At 40.8% G+C, this 20,723-nt stretch overlaps 1 long non-coding RNA gene across 1 annotated transcript in view; it reads right to left on the bottom strand.

Moving 5' to 3' along the window:
* The window catches only part of LOC144300209 (uncharacterized), a 54,546-nt gene that overhangs the window by 24,290 nt on the left and 9,533 nt on the right, over positions 1-20,723 (bottom strand). The window contains exon 2 of the long non-coding RNA XR_013366801.1: positions 2,540-2,691. This is a non-coding gene — a long non-coding RNA (uncharacterized LOC144300209). The remainder of the gene's footprint in view (positions 1-2,539; positions 2,692-20,723) is intronic.

A 20,723-nucleotide genomic window follows, 5' to 3' on the forward strand; every position in this document is an offset into this window, starting at 1 on the left:
AAGACTTGGCAGACCCTTGGAAGCAGGGAATAAGGTACAAAGAAAAGCCAAAGATAACTCAGATTTCTAGTTTGGTAAGGCATAAATGTGAGAAGAGTTTGAAGGCAGGGACATAGTTTGGACACATTATGTTTGAAACATTGGTAGGCCAACCAGAAGAAAAATAACTAACAGGGAGATGGAAAAATAGGTCTGGTGCTTGAAGAGGAGTCAAGACTACACAGATCAGACTTCTGGCATCTGCTATGCAGAAGTGACTGTTGAGGGCATGAATGAAAAGATCACCAAGGGTGAGAACAGAGGATAAGAGGAGAGGCCTAAGAACAAGAACCTAAGGCAATGCATGTGTTTGAGCCAGGCTGAGTCACTGTACCAGACAGGAGAGGTAGGAGAAACTGAAGGTAAGGAATGACACAGCATAATGAATATGAAGGCTGGCTTGGGGGAGCAAGATCAAACATGATGAAGAAGGCAGGAGACATAAAAGGACCAAGAAAAGACAGAGTTAACTTAAGAGAGAGGACTGGTGATGTTTAAAGGACTTATTGCAGTAAAAAGAGCAAAAAGGCACATTGCAACAGATTAAAGAATGGGAATGATTTTTCAGAAGTCCAGCTTAAAAGTAAGGCCTTTTCAATGTGAGCACCCTGCGGGGAAGCTGGGGCCAACAGGAGGCTCTCTTTCATGAAGGAGACTTGCATTTGCTTGTGAGGCTGATGAGAAGACAACAGAGGAAGACCAAGTCTTTAATTTTGATTTTGAATGTCTAGTTTGTTTTTTTTGCAGTAACACACATGGTGCGTCATTGAATGGATAATAAAAACAGCTTTTAACTTAGAAAGCTTTTTAAAAAACACTTAAGAACACTTGCAAAGGAACATTCAAGTACACATTTTCTTAGTTTTAAGGTGTCATGAGTGTTGAGAGGATGAAAATTTCCCAATTTTAGCTAGTTGATGAAGTTGTTGGTCTAGCAATAGAGCAAAATAATCAAACAGTTATGCAGTTACCATTCACCAGTGAACTGGGAGCCAGCCCTTTGATAGCTCTTGTCTATTTTAGAGCTGACTGACAAGCTGGTGCATTTCCTCCCTAGACAGTATCTGCGTTGAGTGTAGTGGTTAATACAAGAGCTCTGGAATCAGTCTGCCTGCATAACTTGGGGGAAAATTGATTAAGGTCTCTTTGTCTCAATTTCCTTATAAATAAAATAGGGCTACTGAAGGTACCTACTTCATAGGACTCTTATGAAGCTTAAAAAAGTTAATACATATAAAAAGTTTGGAACTGGGGATCCCTGGGTGGCTCAGCAGTTTAGCGCCTGCCTTCAGCCCAGGGCATGGCCCTGGAGTCCAGGATCAAGTCCCATATGGGGCTCCCTGTGTGGAGCCTGCTTCTCCTTCTGCCTGTGTCTCTGCCTCTCTCTCTCTCTGTGCGTCTCTCATGAATAAATGAATAAAATCTTTAAAAAAAAAAAAAGTTTGGAACATTAGCAGATAGGTAGAAAATGCTCAAGAAAACCAGCTCTTGTTTTCCATACATTTCATTACACACATAGAAATTTGATTTTTAAATAACCATCTTGGGTTCCACTCTCTCCCATTTGTATAAGCCACCTTAACTAAAATGATGTTTGTTGACAGAGGCGATACTACTGAATTAATTCATCACAGCTCATGAGCTTTAAATTATTTTTCCAGGAACAGTAAAAACTTGTCCCTGAGCCCCATCCTCTCTCGAGTGGTTCTCCTTTGAACATAGCTATTGTTGGGAAATCAAGAAGCTAGGCAGTGTTAGCCTTCAAAACAACCTGGGCATATGGGAATTGAACCTTGGCCTCATTAGTGCCATGTTTCCAACCAGCTCAGCTAACTAAGCCATGCAGGCAGCACCTTGCAGATTTTGAACTCTCTGAAAAATGTCAACTTGTCAAATCACTGTGAAAGGGTGTTAAGAAATACTGAACGTCACCATTCTTTCCATTAGTCCACGAATTAGACAAAGGCAGGTACTGAGAAACCTAGTCCTAACTTAAAACTTTATCTTAGGTTTATACTGGCACATGGTTGGTATTCAATAAATGCCCTCTGAGTTGGCTGATCGCTGAAGCTAAATTCCTAAGCATGTATAATAAAAATAGTAACCTGCCTAAAGATCAAAATAACAGTAAGTAGAAGGTATGTCAGTATTTTATACGACTTTGCCTGGCCAGTTAAGAACCAGGTGCTCAAAGCTTTAACTATTACTCTATATACAGTTCAGGACAGATTTTTATATATGCTTCCCTGAAGGTAAAGCACTTAGCCTTCTGAGTCAACTTTATAGCCCCTTTCTGCTTTCACCTTAATGGATAACATCCGTCCACAAATTTGTAACGTCAGTGAGCTCTAATAATGACTGGTGAGAATTCCACTCCTATCCGAAGGTTAAGACATTTTAAACTTCATTTCAGAGTGTGGCTTAATTTAAAAGTTAATCAACCTCAACCTTAGAGATTTAACAAAAACATAAAAAAAAATAAAATAGCTCTGAGACCAACCTGTGTTCTTCTAAAGACTCTAAGGGAAAGTGAAGAGGTTGATCTCTTTATTGGATCCAGCACCGAGAGTCAGCGCCTCAGCCAGCCTGCAGGTGTGAACCTCCGCCAGCCGCACCAGGGAGGAAAAGTTTCTCAGGCGTCCTCCTCTATAGCTTGTGAAGGAATAAGGACAGAAATCCTGAACGTTCTGGTCTTCCTGACAGCTCTAGATCAGTCCTTTCAGTAAACCTTAGATTTCCTTACTGGTCTGGTTCAAGCTCTTTTTCCTGCTTTGACTCTTGAACAAAGACAATGGTGAATTATTTCCAAATATTTCACTAAAATTCTACAGATCTCAGGTCTCATAATCAATCAGATTCTTATGTGTGCCATCTATAGAATTCTTTATTGATAGCACCTCAAGGTATAGATAGTAATTTAATGAGGATAGAAGGCATTTCTCACTTGTATCTCAGGTAGAAAAAAAATTTATATATATATTTACATTATATATATTTTCATTTTTAGAAAGTAGGTGCAAAGGGATAGCATTGGGTAGCTTTGCCAAAATAATTTAACTATTCAACAAACTTGAAGTCCTCCAATTACCACCGAACACTGAGACAACAGGTATGATGAACCCCTTCCTCTTTGGTGGTAGCATTGCTATGTGGAATATAGCTGTGAATCACATATTTGAATGGCATTCAGCTTTTTCACTGCCTTTTTGTTCCTGAACCATTTGACAGGGCCATTTAATTTTATCTTGTGTTTACGTGGGTATGTTTTTTTTGGAAAACATGATCTGAAACTTAGATATTTTTCCAAGAAAGTTTTTTTTTTAAGATTTTATTTATTTATTCATGAAAGACACAGAGAGAGAGACAGCCAGAGACACAGGCAGAGGGAGAAGCCGGCTCCATGCAGGGAGCCCAACATGGGACTTGATCCCAGGTCTCCAGGATCACGTCCTAGTCTGAAGGCAGCTCTAAACCGCTGAGCCACCCGGGCTGCCCCCAAGAAAGTTTTTTAGGATTAACATCTCCTACCTAAATTTCATTCATAAAAAGGCTAATTTGCATCATCTTTTTCATCTCTTTTCTCCTGTTCTTATTGCCTAACAAATGCTTTTTCATCCTTGTTCATTTGAGCTGATTTTTATACCTTTACTGCCTTGCTCATTTTCAAACACTGATTACATATTCTGTGCCAAGCATTGTGCCAGAGCTGGGAAATCAAGTCTTTTCTGCCATGATTTCTGCCTCCATAAAACTCATTTCTACTACTCGGACAATGTGTTGTCCTCATTATTTATAACCTGGCTTACTCCACGTACTTATTTTACACCTCTAGAAGCTCCCACAGAATCTCCACTAGATATCCATTTCAGAATTTGCTCCTCCCTGTCAAAAATTCTTTGACTCTCAAACAATTTTAGGACAGGTATCTGATGTCTGTAATACATCACATCTTCCTGTTGGAGAGCCATTTCTCCCCAAAATGGGCATCATTTGGGCATCAGCTTCTTTTTTCCAACCTTTACATTGCTTAGGAATTTTATAAAGACCATCCTTATGCCAATATTCTAATATACTTCAGCTTTCATACGTGAGTACTTATGCTGATTTTTTCCTTTATAAAAACCTTTGCTCTTCTCCCCTACTTCCCATGCTATACTTCTTTCTGTTCCTAATTGTCCTTCCCTTCTAGATAAAAGAAATTGCCACAAGAAAACTTAAACTTTGATGGGGTTTTTATCCATTCCCATCACAAAATATGATGATCAGAGTGGGGAAAAATGTATTACGATTTCAATTACGTTGAAAGCAAAATGGATTTAAAAAAATAATAACCTGTGACTTCTCAAAACTGAATGCATATTTAGTTCACACAGTCAATACCATAACCATGCATCCACCCAACCAAAATCAAACCATGCTGAAGAGAACTTTTGGAAAACAAAATCAAAGCTCCCATTATCTGAATGACAAGGCCTCATCAGCAAAAGACACTTCAGTTCATTGTCAAATCACATCGCTACCAAGTCAAGGCAGATATACCTGCTCACTCAGGAGGCCTTCCCACTACCTCTTCTTTGGGAGCATCTGGTCCAGACCCAAGTTACCCTGAAATCCAAGGGATATGCTGGGGAGTCTCTCCATTCTGATCCTTCAGGAATCAAAGGTATCACGTGGTGTTTCTGAGCTACCTACTAAACTAGCACTACCCCTTCAGAGCTGAGTTTACTTTCTGAACATTCCAGAGCCTGCATTCTGGCTTATTACCTGTTGGTGTGAGAGGTGTTCTTCATGCTCCTCTCCCCATCCCACCTTGCTCTCAATCCCCAAGTTCCCTCAGACTTGATGAGCTTGACTAATATCAAGAGAATCCAAAGAATTCAAACAAAAAAACAGAGCAGCATTGCAAGTGGAATAAATGTTCTATTGTAAACTGGTTAGCAATTCAAAATATGAGCACCAGAAGATATATTTAGATGTGTTTACCTGAAAGGGACACATATATTATTGATCGCCATGCAATCCCCATTATTTCTGCATATTTTATGGGAGCCATAAAAGGCACACCTACTCCATACCATTCATTCTTCAGGCTGACCATTCCTATTCCCAAGCATCCACCTAAACTGAAATGCCAAAATTCCACATAAAACACTTACTAAAAGGCCATATGTAAGGCCACACAAATTATGCTGATAGTCTCCTGATAGTTTGTTGGATCACTCATAAACTGAGTTATTCCAGCATAATGCTGAGCCCAGCAGCACAAACCTATAACACAAAGTTATTCATTAGTCACAAAGCTCTCCCAGAATTGTATGTCTAAAAATTAAGAGGTCTCATTAAGTAAAAGTTAGACATTTAGGAGTTGAACAGATATATGCTTTTTCCTAAGGAAACTGAGACTGCTGGCATTAATTTTATCTATACCCATCTTTAGTTTTCAAGACTTTCCCAGCCAATGGTTGTATGACAAGAAAACAAAGAACATATGACCAATGAATGCTAGGGCATGTAATAGATGTTGGACCTCAACCTTCCCCCTAAATTCCCTGTTTAATTGTTAATGCCATTATGAAATTTATTACTACTGGTGGAAATGACCTCCATAACTTACTTGAGGCTCGACTAATTGAAATATATGACTGGGGTATCATACCTGTAATGTATTTGATTCAAGAAGGGTAACTGTGTTTTGTATCAAACTGAATTTGGCAGTGCACCTAGGGCTTACAAATCTCTGGTGTCAGAGTTGTGCTAAAGCGCCATTTGTTTAGGGAAGATTTGAAGAACACAAGTGAGTAGGAAAGAGTAGGTCCAGATGTTCTGCCTAAACCCAGGTGTGGCTCAGTTGGTCTGTTTTGTGATGAGGGATTTTCCAGAGCACAGGAAGCAGCACCTGTATGAGATTACACACAGATTTAAACCCTTTACCAAGTTGACTGCCCTTCTGTCTGATGTCTTCCTAATTGTAGTGACTTAGACAGATCTCAGGTGGAATTGTCCAAACGTACGGACTTTGTTTGCTACTACATACATTGAAAATATATAAAAAGAGCTCAGCTGCAGTTGGCTTTCCTGAAATAAAGATGATCTACTGCCAGCACGATGGAATCAAAGTTGAGGGCACTGAAAAGATTGAAGCTCAACACATCAATAATTAAGCCAGGGCTTTTTATTGTTATTGTATCCTTTTCCTCAAAAAAAAAAAAAAAAAAAAAAGAAAGAAAGAAAAGAAAAGAAAAGAAAAGAGAAAAGAAAGAAAGAAAATGATCCTATACAAATCCAATCCCAAACCAGGGAAATACTTGGGTGGGGGTGGGGGAAGCAATGGATTGCTAAGCATCCATGATGCCATGTTGCTATTCAACAGGTTCGGGCTGTAAATTGGTTTGGTATGTGTAGATGACTTTTGGCTGCCTTATTAAAGGAAAATTCTTCTAGTAAAAATACACAGCACTCTTTTTTATATAGTAAACAGATGTCAGCCTTTCATTGTAAAGTATTTTTGATTCCCTAGATGTCAAATATTACTTTAACAGACAGTTCCTGTCTACAAAGAATACTTAACATTTGTAAGAGAAAATAGTGACTCCAAAGACTTTTTTTAACAGCTGATGAGGCACCATTAAAACAAACGCCTTTGAAAATCTGCTCTTACACTTTAATTGGAAGATGACCTCTGTGAATTAAAGTTTCTCTTGTGGGTGACTTTGCAGTGATAAAAACCTTGCATTTAAAGGTGTTTACCCAACAAAGCCTCCCGCCCTGAAGTCTGCGTGCCTTCATTACCTGCTGATTAGTTTTCTCTATGTAGAGTGATTTTCTGAGGTTAAGAGTATGTGCCAAAGACTGAAAAAAGAAATAGGCTTGGCCTTATCTAACATCTTATCATTAGATGTTCTTTGATAGATTGCCTGTCTATATACATTACAAAGAAATCCTCCTAATTCAAAGTTATTTGCTTCATACCAAAAGTGTTTAATTTGAGTGGTATAATACAAACCTGGATGGTTTCATGGACTTAAAAGGCTCCTGAAAAAAAAAAAAAAAAAGGCTCCTGGATGGCTCAATTGATTAAGTGGCTGCCTTAGGCTCAGGTCATGATCTCAGGCTCCCTGCTCAGCAGGGAGTCTGCTTCTCCCTCTTCCCCTCTCCCTGCTCATACTCTCTCAAATAAATAAAATCTTAACTTTAAAAAAAGGCATCTTGGTAGTGTGTCCCTCCAAAAAGTGAACTATGCAAGTTTTCACATCTCTCTACCAGCATCAAACTCCTTTGCGTATGTTTGCAAACCCACTCCTCAGTTTGCACAGTGAGTCACATGGCATTTTAACCTCCTACCATCCAAAGTGATACGCTCCTATGACAGAGGAAGGAGCTGAGCCTGGGCCAGAGGACAGACCAGCCTGCAACTGGTAAATAGTGGACCAGGTCTCAAACCCAGGGTTTTTTTAATGTAGGGAAATGCCAACATCTTTCCTAGTCTCTAACCAGAAATATCCTGAAGCCATTCTACATCTTAAAAATTACTAGTGTATTTAAACATTTGCTGTATCTTACTGTTGTCAAGCATAATCTTTCTTCAAGGTAGCCTACTTAGACAGAATTATTGTAATGGATTGAATGGTGGCCCCCCCAAAGGATATATTCATGTCCTAACCCCTGGAAACTGTGAATGTGACCTTACTTGGAAAAACGGTCTTTGCACACATAATTCAATTAAGGTCCTTGAGAGGAGATCATCCTGGATTATCCAAGTGGGCCTAAAATCCAATGACAAAGGTCCTTATGAGAGATAGAAATACACACACACACATACACACATATACAGAAAGGCCATAGGAAAACAAGGCAGAGATTGGAGTCCCATAGCCACAAGCCAGGAATGCCTAGAGCCACCAGAAGCTAGAAGAGGCGAGGAAAGATTCTTCCTGGAGCCTTTGGGGGGAGCATGGTCCTGGTAACTTTTTTTTTTAAGATTTTATTTACTTGTTCATGAGAGACACATAGAGATAGAGAGGCAGAGACATGGGCAGAGAGAGAAGCAAGTTCCACGCAGGAAGCCCGACGTGGGACTTGATCCCAGAACTCCAGGATCGTGCCTTGGCTTCCAGAATGGTGAGAAAATAAATTTCCATTGTTACCAGCCCCCTAGTTTGTGACTATTTCATATTACAGTATGTTCACATTTAAAAATGTGAACTAAAATGCTTTGTGAGTTAGTTCACCCAAGAAGATAGTTAGGCTTCTTTTTGGATAAGGTTCTAGATGAACCTCCAGGGGAAAAGATGTTTTTCTCATTATGCCTAGGAGATTGACATAGATTGTGCTGCTAATGGACTTGTGAAAACTCCAGAGTCATGGAATCACCCAGAGCTTAAATTCACAGCAAAGCTTGACAGGCAGGAGAGAGAACGGATGCAAGGGGTGCAGCAAGGACAGAGAAGAGCCAAGCTTCAGCCCTAGAAAACAATGCAAAGCTCAGTCTGGCTCATGGTGGGGTAATCACGTCATACTGACCACACAGGCGGGCAGCACATTCTAATAAAGTATAAAACACTAAGAAATTCAGATCTTCCTCTTAATCATGAGGTAGCTGAGTTTAGAGAGTACATCAAAATCACTGCATACATGTAGTTGGCTCAAGAGAGTCTTGATCTAGTCCATCCAAACACAACAGGGGCTCTGACCCCCACCATAGCAGTGACATTTAGTGGCCATTCCCGTCACTGCACCAGGAGGAGCAAGCGCATTTTTTAGGAAATAAAAGTGGCTGGTATTTTTTAACACATTGATGCAGCTGTGGTGATCCAGACATTCCACTAGCTCCTGCCAACTATTTTTTGCTGGATGTCTTTTTTTAAGGCTCCCTTATGATCCACTTCTGCCCAGCAGCAATCCTGAAGCCTTCTTGGGAAACCAGGACAAGCTTGGGAAGAACCTGTAGGAATTCTGGAGACTCTCTACTGTCCACAGGGCAATCCTGGTTTCTGTCCCACTATGGGGTCATCTGAGAGCTCCATGCCACACCATTATGATACCCAGTCTCCTCCAAATACTATCAGATCACCGCAGGGGGAAAGGTGACATGCAGCCTGGAAAATTAAAGGAACCTGATTCAAAATCTTCAACAATGTTCCTAAACCTCATCTACACAAGCCATCCACCTGCACTGGGATACACTTGCATTTGCCCTGTGGAGACCCCACACTGGCCCGGAACCTTCAGTTTCATTCATGCCACCTCCTCTATTCTTCTAGATGCCTACCTCCACAAATTAACTGTGTCCTCCTTTTCCTTACTACCTATTTAGCTTCTCCTCATTCTTCAAAGACCAGCTTAAGATTTGCTCCAGCTATTCGAACTTCAACCTCTCATCCTGTCCTCACAGTATACACTTTGCAACAAAGGGCATCTCACACCCCCACCTCTACCCTTCTCCTAAAGAGGAGAGTGAGATTGGATGCAAGCAAACACTAGAATAAAATTGGTTCACTGTATTTTTTTTAAGTAAGTGCAACACCCGATGTGGGGCTTCAACTCATGACCCCAAGGTCAAGAGTCTTACGCTTTACTGACGGAGCCAGCCAGGTGCCTTGGTTCATTGGAGTAAGGCCTGGAGTTTCAGTGGCAGGAATATGGTATGACTGTATTGTAAATGTCATCTTTTTCTCCTATGAAATTTTTCCATCTCTCCTCAGGTTTTTTCTCCCCATCAGTCTACACTTTGATAATTCAGTATAGCAGTTAAACACTCCAGTTCGGAATATTGACTCCTTGAGCCCTAAATCATGGGTAAATCACTTGGTTTCTCTGTGTCTCATTTACTTCACCTGAACCACTGGGGGTTTGGGGGGATAGTATTGACCTCAAAGAGGAGTTTTGTGAGAGCTAAATGAGAAAACTCATTAAGGGATTCCTACAATCCCTGGCACACCACAAGAACTCAATAAAAGTTAGTTGTTGATATAGGACCTAAAGGGCGGAACTAAGGTAAGAGCTCAATAGGTCATTCAGCCTGTTTTTAGGGTAAACAGATACAAAAGCAGTGTTTGTGATTCAGCCAGGGTGCGCCTCAGCAAATCATGGCTGGAATTTCAACAAAACAGTTTGGAGCAAGGCCTTATGGTAGTAAACAGTATGCCCTTCCATTAAATGTCCCTCCCCTCCCCTTCCTTGGGAACCTTTATTAGTAGGACACAGCTGATAAAGGATTAGAAGACTCTAGCCATTTCACTTTCTACCTACCCTCCTGCTCAAGCTTTTTTCTCACTCTATCTCCAGCTTCCAATCTCGCTTTCTATCCATCCCTTTATCTTTGCTTCTTATATGTGACTCACTGCAGAACTTGCATGAAGCTATAAAGTCCTTGAGGGCAGGATTTAAGCCTTGACACATCAGCTGAAGCCCCCACACAGCCCCCAGCAGAGTGCTGAGTGCAGGACAGCAACACAATACTAATTATACTTAATAATAATTCAATTTCTTATCGCTAATTAAGAATATTTTTGTTTTCTTTATACAACTATCACCAATGTAAAAGGAGAACAAGGTAGGGCAGGACACCTTCAAAGGATAGAAGCAAGTATATGTGAAACCACAACCCAAATTTTGTATGAAGTCCTCACCAAAAAGCTTTGAGATGTAAAAACTATACTGCTACCCAGCTGTGAAATGTGTAAGAGAATTTTATCTGATAAAATTTAATCCAAATTAGATTTTTGCATCATGTTAGTAAACTTAGTTCTCCCCATAATGCTGGTTACGTGGTTACCCATGATGAGGCATGCCAAACAAGTTGAGTCTTAGCTTTATTTCTGCCTTCCAGAGTTCCAGCTAAAGGATAAAACATAAACAATACACATTCATTCTTATAAGGGACACAACAGCAATTTTTGATGTCACTTCTACAAGCTGACATAATGAAATTCCATCTTTATATCAACCAAGCAGTAAAACTTCATATCATTTTGTGAAAAAAAATCACTTCTGTTTCCCTCTAAACTCTCCAAAAGACAAACTGGATGTATGAATAGAATGAAATAATCAAGAGTCTCTCTGAGCTTTTAAGATTTTTTTTTTTTTTGGTCTTTTTCTGATTATACCAATAATAAAATTCAACAGTGTTGGAACACAGAGTAAATTAAACCTGAAGCATGAGAGAGGCCTTGTAGACATCCATGGAGTAGGGGCTGTTACTGTGCATTTATAAGCAATTGTCAAGCTCCCATCGTGTCTAGGGGAAATGGTGGTGCAAAAATTATGCCCCTGCTCTCGGGGAATGAAAATCACATAGTCTCCTATAAATCATATTTTGCTCGTCTAAGTGGATCAGACGAGGCAGAAGGAGAGGGGGCTCTCCATGGCAAGGAGCTTTGATCATTTTGATCAAACACAGACCACCTCTCAGCCTTCCAAGTACCACCATGCGTCATACACATTTTCAATATTGTGTCATAATAGCTACCAGTCATTGTCGTTGAGATAAAAAAGGGATTGTAATTAAACATATGATTGGATCCAGACATTTTAATCATGCCCTCCCTCTATTTTGCAAAGCAGGCCTGCTGTCTTTTCAGCAGTCCCCTGGAACCGCCCTAGGATGACAATTTGCATGCTAACTGAAGTCATGTACCGTGCAGATTACACGAGGACATCTGTTGCTGATTGTTTGGGTCCTCTGCTTTTCAAACTCCAATATGAAAATACAGAAAGTAAAAGGCAAATTATGGAGCCTGGGGCAAGAGAGCAGACTGAGTGTTTGATTTTTCCTTCTCTCTCACGATGCCTCTAGAGGAGACAATTACAGAAACTAAAATTGTCTCCCACTTGCAGACCCCCGGCCTTTCAATAAAATCAGTGCCCATGAAATGATGCAGTCACCCAGCTGCTTCTTGTCTTAATCTTGCTCATGTTGGCCAGACAGGGACCCCATTCGCAGCTCGAAGGTCTCCGGATGCAAGAGAGGAATACAAGGGGAAGGGCACCCGCACTTCAGAACAGAGGAGAAAGAGACAGTGCCCAAAACATCTTATATCGCATAGAGAAGCTGATCAGTCGGCATGGCAAATATCCTTCCCAACCCAGTAAAGACTGGAGAATATGAAGTACCTAAGGGCAAAGGAATTTTATCACATAAACACATAAAGAGTCATTGCAGACAAGGCTTTCTCAAAAGGGCCCACATTAGCAAAGCCTGCAGAGGTGGGATAACTTCCCGGGCTTTCTTCAGGGCAAGGGATAGGTATAGAATTGAGATGCAGAAAACATTTCTTATTGGCTGGCATGTGCCTGGCACCATTAGGGACATTTCTACTACATTTTTCCCCAATTTTCACAATACCAAGAGGTGGAGAATTAACCCCCTTTGGAAATGAAGAACATACAATTCAGAAAGATTCAGTCACTTGCTAAGGTTACTCAGCTGGGTTAGAGACCAGTGCTGACTCAACTCCAGGTCTTTTCCCTCCAAGCGCCTGATGCTTTTCATAATGCCACACTACTTCCCTTCTTGCTCAAGCTGTATTATCTATTTTTCTATCCTCTGCCCTGCACAAAATTTATAACTTGGAGAAAACCTATCCCTTTTGTCTTTTGAGGGATATACTTAGCTTTTGCTTCCATAGAAGATAGGCAAAATATTTGCTTCATTGTTCAAATAAGTCCAAATTGAGAATTTACCTTTCCAGGTAACTTCAGGCTGTCTGGATGCCAGAGGGGAATGTTCCAACCACAAGAGCTGCCTGAGCAGGCCAGGGTCACTTCAAGAGGGAAGGGGGCTGCTGCCGTCTTTCCCTATCTACTCAGCTCCCCATTTAAATCCAAATTCAAGGACAGTGTTTTGAGCACTGACTTTATGTCAGGCATACACACTTCTATTAATTTGCTTTGCAGCCTGCCAGCTACTCCATGGGATGGGTGGCTACAGCCCTACCAACACCATCACCTATGCCTGAAGTGAAGCTTAGAGCCAGGCGAGAGATTGCTGCTGGTGACCCAGATGAGGTCAAATGTGGTATTGACTACAGGCCATTCCCCATCCCACACCTGGCCCCATCACCCTCGCACCTGTTTCTTATTCTGCCCATCAGAAGCCTATCTTTCATACCATTGATGAGCTCAAAGTCTCATCTACCTACCATCCTCTCCCCCAGCATCAAAGCTCCTTTACTCTGCCCCCAAGCCTCTCATTTAACTTCTTGATACCCCTACAGCAAGGGTTCACAATCTTGTGCTTGAAAATCACCTGAAGGGTTTGTTTAGTCTCCTCTGACCATCTCCAGATACTCCAATTCAGTAGGTCAGGACGGGACTTGAGACTCTGCTTTTCTGACAGGCTCACAGATGATGCCAATGCTGCTGGTCTGGAGGCCATCCTTTGAGAACCACCATCAACCTGACTTCCAGCTCTCTGCTACTCTCCTACTACCAGAGGCCCCCCACCTCACTGGTAGGCAAAGGGCTGGGTCACTGGGGCCCTATCAGCCTAACCCTCGTGCTCACCAGGACTGCCAGGCAGATGTGTTCCGATCCCCTATATCCTGGCTTGGTGTCACTCCATCATCACGGGCTTCCTCTCTACTTTAGAAAGGAACATGGCACAGCCCCGCTTACAAGCATTTCCTCAGGAAGCGTGGCATGGAAGAAGTTTTACAGATCTTAGAGTCACACTTCTATTACTGGATGTAGCCCTGAGCAAATTCTATACCTCTCTCTGCCTCTGATCCCTCAGTCTCAAAACTGGCATTAAAATGTTTACCTTCTAAGACCTGGTCAAGACCAAAAGAAAGAGCCTAGTAATACCCCTCGTGCAGAATAGATGATTCCTGATCCAGAATAGAGGCCCAATACAAATGCATTTTCTTATCCCTCCTTTCTTCTCTTGGGTTGTGCACAGTTCAGTGTCTGAGTCCACATGCTGCAGCGGCAGTTGAGCGCAGACACAAACCTGCCAAGACAATGAATAAGATAGACAGCAAACTCCTAACGGCCCTGTTCAAGGCATTTTTCAGAAACTCGGAGTCTGCCCTCCCTCCTGATTGCTTTATCACTTGGGTACGGAGTGAGGGGAATTTGATTCTGCCACACAATTTGCTGGATATTTTTAGAGGAGCGCAGGAGGCAGGACCCTTAGTGTGAGGTGAGCTGGAGAAGCCAGAGATTTGCTCTTTGTCCTTGGACCTCCTTCCTGGAGACATGCGGGGACCTCAAGCTGAGGGGGGTGCCCCAGCTTAGCCCCTAAAAAGAGCATTGAATGCAAGAATTCCTTAGGCCTTTTAATTTTTTTCCTTTTTAAAAATCCCCTAGTCTCTGAAATTTTGTAAATATTTATATATGTTAGTATATTTTTTAATCCTTTAATTTCTGCTTTGTACTGTTTTGTGGAATATTTATTTTCTCTGCTTATTTACTCTGTCTTATTTTTTACCATATAGACTAATATAACTACTCTTTCCTTCTTTACTGCCTGCTCATTTTAATTTCATGTATCCCATGGGCAGTTTTTATAATTTTTAATTAGATACACAATATAAGATAATATCAGAGAGGAGTGACTGGGTGGTTCAGTCAGTTAAGAGTTTGCCTTTGACCCAGGTCATGATCTCAGGATCCTGGGATTGATCCCTGCATTAGGCTCCCTGCTCAGCAGGGAGTCTGCTTCTCCTTCTTCCTCTACCCCTCCCCCCACTTGTGTGCGCTCCTGCTTTCTCTTTCTCCCTTCCTCTCTCTTGCTCTCACTCTCTCTCTTAAATAAATAATTAAAATAATTTAAAAAAATAAGATAGTATAGAAATCACATATTACAAACAAGCAAAATGAATACTTTTAAAAAATCATACTCCCACACACCTAAAGATAATCACACACAGTGTGTGTGTGTATATATATATATATATATATATATTTCCAGACTATTTTCCTGGTAAAATATTCTAAATTTCCTCTTAGTTTGTCTACTTTTATCCTTTTTTAACTGTGTATATTTTTATTTTGTCATTTTTCTAATTCTCTGGCTTAGCTTTCTCACCTTTGACTTCTTAGTTTCATTGCTGCACTGTATTTTGGTTTTCCTTAGCCTGATACTTGGTTAGCTTTCTAATAGTTTCTCATATTATTTATGTTCATAACAGCTTTTAAGCATAGTCCATGTTATTATTTTAAGTAAGCTTTTCATTTACTTTGCTTATTTTTATTTAGAGGATTTTATTTTCAATTTTTTTCATTTTGCATCTATGAGTAACCCACAGAAAGATCCCTCACACAGGGTTCACACCACAGCAGTCCCTCAAGCTCTTCACAATAGAGGTCGTATCCCCCCTCAATGCTGAATCACTATAAATCATTAAAATTTATTTGAATCAAGTAAGGAAACCCAGGATTATAATAATTTTACCCAGATAGGCAGCACACTTGGGCCACTGGAGCTATGTAACTTCGTCCACATCTTCTCCAACCCCACATAATGGGAGTGATATGACCCAACATATATTAAATACATATGGCATATATAATCACAGACATCCAGAAAGAATTGGTTGCATCACAACATGATGCAGAGAGCAGGAGGCTCCATTCAGGGTAGACTCAGGGTAAAGCCTCTCTGATTTGAACAAGGACTCTGTTGATATAAAACTTTCCAGTAAAACTCCATGAACAGATTCATTTTTACTGGCTCCTCAACCAAGATTTTGGAATCCTATATCCACTTGTCTCTAAACTATTATCAACAATATGACCCATCATTTATTTAAGCAGAGTTCCCAGAGAACCCTCTTAGTATCTGAGTTTCCCTAATTCTACCCCTTTATTAAAAAAATCAAAGATACGTTAATGTGAGCATGAATGCCCCTTGCATGGTTTAGAGGTTACAACAATGACTGCTTCAGGGTTTGTTATTTTGTTTAATTTTGTTTTCAAGTAGGCTCCACACTAGGACTTGAACTCACAACCCTGAGATTAAGACATGGGCCAAGACTGAGAGTTGTACACCCAAACAATTGAGTCACCCAGGCACCCTTGTTTCATATATATATATATATACATATATATATATATATGTATATATATATATATATACACATATGAATGAATTCATCCATTCATATAATCATATATATATACATATGAATGAATTCATCCATTCATATAATCATATATATACATGATTTCCACCCCAAAAGCCTTCAAGACACAGAGAATTGGATCAAACATTTTCTTACCATAGAGCTAGATGCCATTTTCAACTGGCTTGGATCCCTGAAAAATAGCCTCATTAGTCTGATTCCCTTGATTTAATATTTCTTTCACTTTTTATACTTCATATGTAGGCCAGTTGGAGGCCTATTCAAGAGAGGAATTCACTCTTTTAGGTGTAATTGTCTCAATGACATCCGCATCTACCAACCAGTACTCTACCACCATAGTGCCTACCCCACCCTTTGTCCTGCTAAGGATTTGAGTTCCTAAGACATACCTCTTTTTGCATTAATTGTCCTTAGACATTTCATGTTTTACTTAGTCATTATTTCTTCCTCCCCGTTAGGTTAATTATTTGGTCTGAAAAGCCTAAAAACTCTCAAATCAAAAAGAACATAGCCATTCCATGCCTTTATCTGAGTAAATTAGACTATTCATTTCAAATGATGTCATGCATCTAACAAAACCTAAGATGTGTTATTCCAAACTCACTAGAGTCTCTGAAAAGTCCCTTCATATAAACAACATTCTTCTTGTGGAATGTGGCTAAATAAAATCCTAAATGTAAAGATCCAAAACTGACACCTTTTCATATGGTGGTTAGGAAGGACACCATCTGGATAGTTCTTTAAAAAAAAAAAAAAAAGATTTTATTTATTTATTCATGAAAGACACAGAGAGAGAAAGGCAGAGACATAGGCAGAGGGAGAAGCAGGCTCCAGGGAGGGAGCCTGATGTGGGACTCAATCCTGAGACCGCGGATCATGCCCTGAGCCAGGGGCAGGTGCTCAACCGCTGAGCCTCCGAGGCATCCCATCATTTGGATAGTCCTAAAGAGAAATTATCCTCACAACAATGAGGATGGACTGGTCTACCAATCTCAGGCCCTGGTAGACCTCAGAAAGCTAAACGCTTTGATTTGTGGAATGAGGGCCACTTCCTTCCCATCTTGATTTTCTAATAAGGCATATAATAAGGCATATACATGGCATTTTCCCATCTATGCCTTGATGTTCATATTCAGTTGGAAGCCAGAATTCCCCCACCTGTTTATTTGAAAACTCCCCATATTTTCCACACCTAGATATAGATGAGAATTTTTTTGAAGTTCATGAAATCATAAATAATACCACTTACTTTAGAAATCATCTAGGTCAATCCTTCTGTTTTACAGATAAGGAAACTGAGGCCAGAAAAATGAAACGAATCTTTCAAAACCACAGGTTTACTCTTTCTTTTCTTTTTTTTTTTAATTTTTTTATTTATTTATGATAGTCATACAGAGAGAGAGAGAAAGAGGCAGACACAGGCAGAGGGAGAAGCAGGCTCCATGCACCGGGAGCCCGACGTGGGATTCGATCCCGGGTCTCCAGGATCGTGCCCTGGGCCAAAGGCAGGCGCCAAACCGCTGCGCCACCCAGGGATCCCAAAACCACAGGTTTAAAAGCAAAGTCAAGAATCCAGGCCTTGGTCTTTTGAGGTCAGAGATTTTCCCCACTGAAGACACAATCCTTCCCACATGAAGTGAGCATTGACCACCTGCCTACCCTGGCCAGAGTGCCAGGTACTGCCTGTAGCTTACTAAATGCAGCTGCCCATTCGCTGCCAACTTACTTGGATCAAGGTTCACAACAGCTTCTGTGGCAGATTTAGAAATAGCCACCTACATCCTATTAAAGAAAGGAGACAACACAGAGATAAGGTTCTCCCATACTGTTGTACTTATTTCTCCCCCCAGCATCTGGTAAGGAGCTGCTTACAAGTGTATCTCCCGACTAAGCCAGAAGCCTCTCAAAGATAGCACCTCTGTCTTCATTTATAATTGTCTTTCCACTTTAGTCATCTTTATATCCCCAACACCCAACATTGTCTCACACATTATTAAAAGAATGTCCTTTACATCACCTACTTTCTCTCTGTGGAGGCAAGTGACCTGCTAATAAGTTCCCTGTGTGTGGCCATGTTATTTATTCTCATTAACCGGCATACTGAAGTCCACTGGCCATCTGCCTCTCAGAGAGGCAGCACATTCCCAGTTCTCTTAGGGATTACACAGAAATACCAATATCCGATTCTATCCCCTTGCTGCCAACAACTTTTCTACAACTTCCTTCCTAGTACCTTAAGGAAGTTCACAGTGGATAGCATGGTCCTTCACAGGCCAACACTACTGGCCTGATTCCCTGTTCACCCTTTCCTGCCTCTCCCCCTCCCCCAAGAGCCAAGTTCATTTGTGCCAGGTCTCCTTTGCAATGCATTGTTTTCTCTACCCATGATGCCCTTCCTCGTTGTCATCCAGTAAACTCACTAGACTTCAACATCATGTTAAATAACTTCTCCTCCATACACACTTCATGCTTCCTTCTCTCAGTTCCCATAAGGTTTGGTAATATTATTATTTGTTCACAAATTTTGTCTCTGAAGAACCACCTCTGAGGGTACTAAATTTTTTTTAAAGATTTTACTTATTTATTCATGAGAGAGACAGAGAGAGAGAGAGAGAGAGGCAGAGACACAGGCAGAGGGAGAAGCAGGCTCCATGCAGGGAGCCCGACGTGGGATTCGATCTCGGGTCTCCAGGATCAGGTCCTGGCCCAAAGACGGCACTAAACTGCTGAGCCACCCGGGCTGCCCTAATTTTTTTTTTTAATGAGGGTATTAATTCTTGAAAGGCCAGAGGCTTAATAAGCTAGTTATTGTACCAAATCTGTGGGTCTTCAGAAATGCAAATCACCAACTTTAGGTGAAGTTGATACCTTTGTTCTCCCTGGCTATATCTTCAATGTAGACAGAAGACACATATGTATTCATTTACTCAACCAGTATGTATCAAGTGCCTCACATGTGCCAGCCACTGCTCCAGGTGCTGGGGATATAGCCATGAGCCAGGGGCCCGTGGCCTCAAAGAGGAAATAACAAACAGCCTTTATAGGAGAGTCCCCTCAGCAAAACATTGGCGGGGATTGGTTAGGTCTCAGCCCCATTACTATACCAGAGAATTTGCAGAAAAGTGACCCACAAATAAGCTTTGGGTTGAAAAAAAAGAACCTAAGCCAATCTTAACCAGGAAAATACTGTACTCTCATTCTCTAGCTCTGCCCCACTTGGTTAAATGACATGTGTCATGGTTAGAGTTAAAGGAGGAACTGTTGAAGAATTGTTCACTCTTTCATGGGACTTTTTTCTTTGTAAGCATTTGCCTTTGAAGCTTCCTGCTGTGAGACCTTTATGTTATACAGGAGAATATCAGACCAATGACTTCTAAAGCTGGGATGAAAACGCCCACCATTTTATAGAGTTTCTGAGCATTGACTCCCTTAATGACTGAAAATAAGCCTTGAGTGAAAGAGATCTCATTCAAAACACAGCAATGCTTTTCGAAGCACCAGACAAGACTTGAGTGTGATGTGCTCACTAACTTGGAAATTGCTGAACAGATTTGCTTTGAAGTATGTTGCTGAGCACGGCACATGGATGCCAAATGTCATCCCCTCACAGCTGACAGAACTGGTGCCAAAGGGAGACCCTCACCCCATGAGACCCTCTGCTTTGGACAGCCTAACACAGTCCTAAATGCAGAATTCATCTCCTGCCGCCCAGGGAGGAAGAGCTTCATTGGACCAAATGCAAAGATGTTTCCATGCACCTGAGTAATGTAGCAGTCCAATCAGACACCTCACTCAGGGCTTTCTTCTAGTTTCTACTTCCATGCCTGCATGCCTTCCAGTTCAGGACCTGGAGCTGTACATCATTATCAATCTCTCAAAGTGTGAGCTTCAGCATTCTCACTTATGTGTGAGAATGCTAAGGTAGTGATGTTTAGGGGTGATAAAGCTCCATCCCCCTGCTCATGTAAAGGCCAGTATGTTTTTCTTTTTTTACTGCAGTTACACTCATATCAAGAAGAAATAATAAAAAGGGAGACCATATAAAATAGAAGTTGCCTATTCAGTGCAGATGCTTTGCCTTTTATTTTAGTCCATTTCACATAAATTTACTCGAAGATACGACAAACAGAATTAGAAAGCTAATTTTGTACAGTGTTAGTAGAGGGATGGAACATACTGAAAACAAAAATAAATACAATTCAAAATATTTTTAAAGGCCAAAACCTTACCAGAACTTTAGCCCTTTAGACATCAAATTAAAATCATCTATAATGAACTTGTACTGAGTCTAATCACCCCATTCCTCATGAAACTATTGTCAACCACAATCTCCCTGGCATTGGCATGGCAGTGTGACCACTGACACAGCCCATCAGGGCATGACTAGAACTTACTGAAATGACAGGGAATTCCTTATGTGGTATCCCAATGACCAGAAGAGTCATGGAATTTTAGGACCTCACGGTATCCAGTATTCAACTAAAGAATGTGATTGGTGTTGTCATATCGATATTTTCTTAAGCATTTGAAATGCTCTGCTAAATATTTTTACATTTGATAGTTAAACATGGAAACCCAAACTAACCCAGCTATTTAAAA

Source organism: Canis aureus, chromosome 28, assembly GCF_053574225.1.
Source record: "Canis aureus isolate CA01 chromosome 28, VMU_Caureus_v.1.0, whole genome shotgun sequence".
Taxonomy (NCBI): domain Eukaryota; kingdom Metazoa; phylum Chordata; class Mammalia; order Carnivora; family Canidae; genus Canis; species Canis aureus.